Here is an 8,518-nt window from a genome sequence, read left to right on the forward strand (position 1 = left end):
CTGGATTTCCGCATTAAACTTAGGGAGACTTCCCTAGTTGTCATAATTTGCATAAGTTAAAAGAGAGAAGCGCTCAACCTGGGAATGAACAACAGCATAATAGCCTGTTCTATCACTAGTTACCACCCAAGAAGCAGCCTCTTTTTGCTCAACATGTGCCTTTCACAGATAAGAACTTTCCTGTAGCATATCAGTCTAATCCTGACTTAACAGTGCAGTCCAGCCCCAAAATACCAGGCAATCCCTCTCTGAACAAGGGAAACAGCAAAGTCAGGATCAGACTGATATGCTACAGGAAATTTCTTCTCTGTGAACGACACATATGAGCAAAAATAGGCTGCTCTTGGGTGGTAACTAACCATAGAACAAGCTATTATGCTAGTGTTCATTCCCAGGTTGAGAATTTCTCTCTTTCTATTTACACAATGTAAAGTAATCTGCATATTGTTATTTTACCAAATTATTACACAAATATCTGTTTTTACACCATTATTAACATACTATATGAATAGTAAAAATTGTTTAATTTAATGAGAGTCCACAATCCATTTTTTCTAAAGAATAAAAGCTAAAGATTCTATCCTAGGTGTGAGCAGGGTCTTTTATACCTAGAGTTAGGGGTGAGAACCTTCATATTGAGTTGCTGTACCAATAGCAATTGAACTATTTGTGTATGTAGCAGTATTAGAATGACTATAAATAAAGTTTTTTTGCTCAGTATTGTAATTGTAGTTCCCAGTACGCATGTGCAGATTTTTTTTATTGAAATGACCAATCTGTAGCTATGCAAAGAACTATTTGTGGGAAAGATTAAATGGGTTTCTAAGATCTTTAAAGGTCCTGCATTTGGAACCATATATTTCTTTAAGTTGGCTAATTTCCTTTACATGCCCAAATTTCTCTCCAGATCTTTTGCTCTTTATTAAGGATTTCTGTGGAGAGGAACAATTATGAGACTAATATAATTTGTTGAGGATTTGTCACATTCATAGCTATATTATCGTTGAAATAAAGTAGAATGGGAATTCATACAATAATATAGAGTGTGTAATCAGTTAGGTTTCTGGTGTAAATATGGTTTTGCTATTAGAGTGTTGCTATCATGAGAAAGTGCTGTATACTCACTGACCACACAAGTGATCTAGTTTATTACACAGAGCAGATTTACTAATGGGTCTTTCTAGATTCACCAATCCTCATATGATCTATACAAGATAAAGCAAACCTAGTGCTGGTATCAAGAGGAAAGAAATACTGTATAAGATGAAACCCCAGAGCACCTCAGCAATTATAACTCACCTATAGGCTGTTAACTCCTAGAGAAATAAATAACAAAAATGTGTGATTATGATTTTGCCTAATAAGATATCAGGTAAATAGTTTTGCAGGTCAGTAACAACTGCAGACAATAATTATCTGTATGAATAGGGAACAGATGTAATGAAGTAATAATATGTGAGGATAAAATCTACAGGAATGTTACTAAATCACCACAGATTATAATAATGTCAAGATCATGACACTAAACGTTTGTGAACAGTAGATGAGAACCCAAATGCTATAATATCACTAAGTTTACTACAAAAAAACAAACTCAAGCAAATAGAACTGCTCCCACGTTAAATAAATATAAATGTTGTATACTAAGATTATATATCATTCTGTTATTAACACCATTATTAGCCCACTATATGAATAGCAGACCTACAAAAATTATTTAATTTAGTGAGAGTCCACAATCCATTACTTTTAACATATTAGTGCTCAAGGATCTGCCCTAGGTGTGAGCAGGGGCTTTACTACTGAGAGTGAGGAGTGAGAAACTTCATCCTGAGTAGCTTTTATGTCAATATAATAGGAAAATAATATCATTAGGTGCACAATGTAAATAATTATGAATGTTAGAACAAATAGTATACAAATAAGTGCCTTTTCTTTTTAACTAAGCATTGCAATGCATTATGGTTATGTAAATGAGCCGTACACTAGTTAAAGGAACAGCATACTCTAAAATTGATTTTACCTTAAAGGGACACTGAACCCACATTATTTATTTCAAGATTCAGATAGAGCAGGCAATTTTAAGGAATTTTCTAAGTTACTCCTATTATCAATTTTTATTCATTCTCCTGCTATCTTTATTTGAATAGCAAGAATGTAAGTTTAGAAGCCAGCCCATTTTTTTATTCACAACCTGGGTTATGCTTGCTGATTGGTGGCTAAATGCAATAAACCAATAAACAAGTGCTGTCCATGGTCTGAACCAAAAATTGGCTGGCTCATTAGCTTAGATGCCTTCTTTTTCAAATAAAGATAGCAATAGAATGAAGAAAAATTGATAATAGGAGTAAATTAGAAAGTTTCTTACAATTGCCGCTTTATCTGAATCATGAAAGAAAAAAACTTGGGTTTAGTGTCCCTATAATGCATTTCCAATTACTTTTTTTGCCAGCTGCAGAGTATAAAATTTATGAGATTTGCTTTTTAAGGTTTATTTGTGTATATGAATTAGCTGTTTTTGTGTTTTGAAGCCACAACCTAATAAAATGGGTTGAGCTTGTAGGTATAATCAGATCTCATTACTTTATTACATTGTGTACATATACATCAGGGGCGTATTATGGCCTAGGCCAACAAGGCCTGTGCCTAGGGTCAGGGCCGCCATCAGGAGGTGACAGGGGGGACTCCTTTCAGGGGCCCAATAGGCCAGGGTGGCCCCATGAGGCAAGAACTAAAAAAAAAATAAAAAAAATGTTTTACATTTTGGCAGCCACCAGTGGGTTCTACAGCAGAGTGCTAACTGAGCATGGTAAATGTTATTACAAGGAGTAAAGTATTAGCATTTGAGAGGATTTATGAGTGTGCACTAAACCACTATGCACAGTGTGAGACAGACTTGGCACTTTGTTTGTACAGTGTGTGCCTGAGTCAGACAGCAGATCACTTTCATTTGCAGAGGAAGTAGGACTTACTTAGCAAATGTTTTTTATTTCTTTGTGCAATTTCGGATTGTAATTTCAGTGTGGTAGTAGTTGTATGGTGGGGCCAGAGGTCCATAAAAACACATTTTTTTAGCAGTAGTGTATTTAAGATTATTTGACAATGCAGAAATGTTTCCTCCTCAATACACAAATAGTAGGTGCCCTTTTGCCAGATATGCATTTTTGTTATTGACATATATATATATATATATATATATATATATACACACACACATATATATTAATTACATTCCAGTTTACTGCCCCTTTATGCAAGGACTTTCCAGATGCAAGGAGGTATTTTATCTAAGATTTTTACATCTGCATAACATGTTATACTTTCAGACTAAGATTGCTCAGTGTTTGTAATGAGACAGGTTAACTTAAAACTGTTCAGTTTACACTACAGCTGACTTAATTTTGAAATACATACCAACAAGCCTAACTCCTGCATTTAACCAGATCTAATGGTATGAGTACCACAGCTTATGGTTCCACCAAGACCATATAGAGTACAGGCTTTTCAAACTCCATAAGTACAGCTGACAGATGGGAACATTTGTACAACTATATTTAAAGTGGTGCTCTTGGTTGGGGAAAAATCAAACAAACATATGTCAACCTTTTAAAAGTGCTTTTCTTCATCTAGCCATCTACCCATATCATTAATGTACAGATTTGAATTTACAGAATTATTTTTGTTTGCACATTTACAAATATGAGTCTTTAAAAAGTGATCTCTTAATTTCTGCAATTTTTTTATCATGCATGTCATACACTGTTGATTTAGAGGATGCAAGGTGCATAAATGTTTCCTCCTGTGAGTGTTTCTGTGGGTGTCTGTGTTTATGTCTTTGTGCTTTGGTTTGTGTCTCTATGAGTGTGTATGTATTTTTTTTCTGTGGGTCTCTCTGTGAGGGTGGGTGTGTATGTCTTTGTGCATTTTCTGTGGATGTCTGTGAGGGTGTGTGCATATGTCTTTGAGTTTTTTCTATGGGTGTCTCTGTGAGGGTGTGTGTATGTTTGTCTTTGTGTATTTTCTATGTATGCCTCTGTGAGGGTGGGTGTGTATGTCTGTGTTTTCTGTGGATGTCTCTGTGAGGGTGTATGTGTGTGTATGTATGTATGACTGTGTTTTCTTTGGATGACTCTGTGAGGGTGTGTGTATGTCTTTGTGTGTTTTCTGTGGATGTCTCAGTGAGGATGTGTGTATGTATGTCATTCTATGTTTTATGTGGTGTCTCTCTGTGTGTGTATGTCTTTGTGTGTTTTCTGTGGGTGTTTCTGTGTGTGTGTATGTCTTTGTGTGTTTTCTGAGGCTGTCTCTGTCAGTGTTTCCTTGGGTGTATGTGCAAGTTTGAGTTTGTGTGTGTGTGTCCATTGTCTGTTCCTTTTTAGAAAATTTTGACCTTACTATTGATTATTCACATCTGTATACAGACTTTGAGACTAATGAGACCTTTCCGGAAGTCACCAATCTACCATTTAACCTTTAAATTATTGTTTAGGCAGTTCAGGGCACTTCCTTTCAGCCACTGCATGCTGTTGTCATTATTTAGTTGGTACCTTCCTTTACAAAAAGATAATCAGAACTCCATATTTTGTTTTCTATATCTCCTTTTTTTACAAAACTGTAGTTTACCTCATTACTTGTCAGGTCAATGTAAACAAGTGCTGAGTGTCTGTTTGGGTGTCTGTGTCTGAGTGTGTTTCTTTGCGTGTCTGCTAGAGTGTCTATATGTGAATCCTTATGTGTGAGTGTGTGTGTGTGTTTCAGTGTGTTACTACCTTTACAACATTTCCAAGTTTGCCGTTAGTGCGATCTGGGATCACAGGCAGAACTGTTCTCTTGTTTGTTTCAGAGATCGTTATCAAGGCTGAGGACCGCATGGAGATCATCAATTCACTACACAAAGGACTTGTGTAATAGGTATGAATGACTGATCCTGAGATCCGCACTGTGCCCAAGGGATCCGGATTGAGAAAAACTTTAGACTACTTTTTGCTAATTACTGTAGCTACTGCACTGGCTAGTCTGGCTACTAATCCCATGGTCCCCTGTGTATTTATTATATTATATGAAAGGATCCTTCTGAGCTGGCTGACTACCCCTGATAATGTCTGCTGCTTTTATGGTGTTTAAAAAGATGTTTATTCCTGCAAATGTTTCAATTCACCTCCTATATCCTTATTTTATTGTAAAAGCTTTGCTTAATAATTCTTTAGTATAAATAGAAGAGCTGGATATCTAATTGAGATCTTATAAGAACTCTGGTTTCACTTCAGATCAAATAAATCTTTTACTTCATATTAAAGAGTTCCAAGGAGCGAATCAACCATGAGTTGCTAATAATTGTTAGATACGTGCAGAGCTACGTTGTGAAGAGACAGTCTACAATAGAATATTGATTGTTATAAAAGAAAGATAATCTCTTAATAACTCATTCTTCAATTATGCATAACCAACACAGTTATATTAATATACGTTTTCTCTCTGTGATTATCTTGTATCTAAGCATCTTCTGACAGCCGCCTGATCACATGACTTTGTATTTAATATCTATTGCATTTAGTAATGTGTTCTGCTAACACCCTTTCCTGCTGGGGTCAAAGTGTCTACACCGGAACAACTGTTTCGATGTAGACAAATTGAAATCACGCGATCGTGCGCACAATTGCAAGATTTCAATTATTGGATTGGTTCTGGGGGGCGTCCCTATAATGCTAGGAACATCCTCCAGACCGCGATCAAATCCAGGAAGCGCAGTAGGCTTCAGGACAGCAGTTGTCTATGATGTTCTATTATGACGGAATAGAATGGTATAACTGCGTTAAAAGTTTAAATAACTCCCCGAGCGTGAACACAGCTTTATCTATATGGCCCACATGAACTAACAGTCTCTTGTTTTGAAAAGCAATTAAAAAAGCATGTGATAAGAGGCAGCCTTCAAGGGCTTAAAAATAAGGATATGAGCCTACCTAGGTTTAGTTTTAACTAAGAATATCAAGAGAACAAAGCAAATTTGATGATAAAAGTAAATTGGAAAATTGATTATAACTACAAGTTCTATCTGAATAATGAAAGTTTAATTTTAACTAGACTGTCCCTTTAAATTAGAATATAGAAGAATAAGATTAATAATTATTTATGCTCTTCTCTGCCTTTCTATAAAGTGTAATATTTATTTCTCTAACCAGTCACAAAACTTACAGATTATCATTCAGCTGAATTGTTAATTAAGTAACATTGTTCTCTACAATGTTACTTTATAAGATAAAAACTTACAATAGTCACAGCACCACTATGATACTCTAGTAATAATGGGGTTAATATAAATATCACATGGGGGGTGCAAGAGTTCAGTATTGCCTCATATAATACCACAACAAATTTTCTATTGATAAAACTCAGCATTTCTACTCAGGCGTCACTGGAAGAATCAAAATATAGCTGTCATCAAACTGCTGTCTTTTGTGTCCTTATGATTAAGGACAGTCCTTTCTATGTTGCAATGGCCTTTTGACTATCAAGCAGGTTTTACATTTAAAGAGGAAGCACTTGCAATATAAAAAAAAAGAGTGCAACTTTTACATTGTATTTGCCTTACAGAGTCAACATTTATCTTTGCTAGTACGCATATTAGACACAGTTCTGAATGTTTGTTCATAGAAAGGACTGTCCTTAATCATATTGAATTGAACTGTTCTAGTCCAAAACAAAAGACAGCAGTTTGATGAGGGACGCCTGAGTAGAATCTTAGTTATTTTATGCATGAGTGATTGTTGTATGAGTGGATAGACTGGAATTTTGGATTCTTTTATATTGTTTTCTGTTTTTTGAGACAGTATGAATAAAGTTAAGCCTTGCTTTTTCTAAAAAGGTCTGCTGAGTTTTATCAATACAAAGGTTACTCTATGAGATATTAGGTAAATAGTTTTACAGCTCAGTAACACAGTTACAAACACTAATAAATTATTTGAATAATGAACAAAGATAATGAGATGTGAGCTGATAAAATAAACAAGATTGTTACTAAAGTACCACAGAAAATCAGCAGCATAAAATAACGTGAGGCTGAAATGACAAAACTAACGAAGCTTGAGAGGTTCCTGGTGAATCTGTTGTGCAGTAAATAATATATCTCACTCATCCTTGTAAAGAAAAGAATCATTTACTAATAAGTTATTCTGTAATTATATAGACAGAGTTTTTCTCTCTCTTATCTGAAACAGGTTTGCACTTTATACATCAGAATTTTATTTGTTTCTATATCATGCTCTGTAAAGCTGTTACTACACAACTAATCACAACTAGACTGTTCTCATTTGCATACCCATAATGCTGTGCGTCTAGCTGTAACAATCATCCAAATATGGTGTCTTTTTAAATAATTATTTTCATTTCTTGGGATTATTATTACAATTCTCATACCTAAATACTATAGTAATGAATATTTTAATTAATCAACTTTTTTCTCTCTCTTATTTTGAAAGGATTTGAACTTATCCCCCCTTTTAATCTGTTTACTGTTCAGTATACTCTGGTTTCTCTTCAGATCGAATAAATCTTTCGCCTTTTACTAAAGATTTCCGTGGAGAGGAACAACCATGAGTTTTCATCAATTTTTTGAGGCTCTGCCACATGCAGAGCTAAACATTATGGTAAAAGACAGAATAAAGAAATCCACTTCTCATTGGCCGATTACTTTTTGATCTCAGACGTCTGTTAATTAGTTAGATTATTAGAAAATAATCATTTACTAATAAGTTATTCTGTAATTATATAGACAGAGTTTTTCTCTCTCTTATCTGAAACAGGTTTGTACTCTTTGTACATCAGAATTTTCGTTGATGTTTTATTCTCTGTAAAGCTTCAGTAAAGTTATTACTCACTACACAGCTAATCACAACTAGACTGTTTATTTGCATACCCAGAATTCTGTGCACCTTGCTGTAGCAATCATCCAAATATGTTGTCTTTTTAAATAATTATTTTCTATTTTTTTGGGATTATTATTACAATTTTCATACCTAAATACTATAGTAATAGTAATATTTTAGTTAATACAGTCAACGTTTTTCTCTCTCTTATTTTGAAAGGTTTTGAACTAATCCCCCCTTTCAATCTGATTATTGTTTAGTATACTCTGGTTTCTCTTCAGATCGAATAAATCTTTCGACTTTTACTAAAGATTTCCGTGGAGAGGAACAACCATGAGTTTTTATCAACTTTTTGAGGCTCTGCCACATGCAGAGCTAAACATTATGGTAAAAGACAGAATAAAGAAATCCACTTCTCATTAGCCGATTACTTTATGATCTCAGTTTGTTACTTAGTTTAATAATAAATGCAAGTTGTCTTAGTAACAATTATTTTACAGATAATAAACATTAGTTGCTATAAGATATTTTACAACAAGCTAGAAACTTTAACAATATTAGTAAAAGAAGAGCATCGTTTTACCGCCCCCTGCTGGACACACACAACACGAGCAAGTGACAACAGTAACTGCTGCTGAATATTACAATGCAGTTTC

The 8,518-nt window shown here is 34.5% G+C and overlaps 2 non-coding genes across 2 annotated transcripts; both read left to right on the forward strand.

Annotated features, from left to right (window-relative positions):
• The first annotated feature begins 7,517 nt into the window (after positions 1 to 7,517).
• Positions 7,518 to 7,633, forward strand: LOC128641540 (U5 spliceosomal RNA). Its single transcript, XR_008399556.1, has one exon. It is a non-coding gene; the product is annotated as a U5 spliceosomal RNA (small nuclear RNA).
• A 490-nt stretch (positions 7,634 to 8,123) lies between these two features.
• LOC128641556 (U5 spliceosomal RNA) lies at positions 8,124 to 8,239 on the forward strand. The gene has a single exon (XR_008399570.1). It is a non-coding gene; the product is annotated as a U5 spliceosomal RNA (small nuclear RNA).
• The last annotated feature ends 279 nt before the right edge of the window (positions 8,240 to 8,518 follow it).

This window comes from Bombina bombina, chromosome 10, assembly GCF_027579735.1.
Source record: "Bombina bombina isolate aBomBom1 chromosome 10, aBomBom1.pri, whole genome shotgun sequence".
Taxonomy (NCBI): domain Eukaryota; kingdom Metazoa; phylum Chordata; class Amphibia; order Anura; family Bombinatoridae; genus Bombina; species Bombina bombina.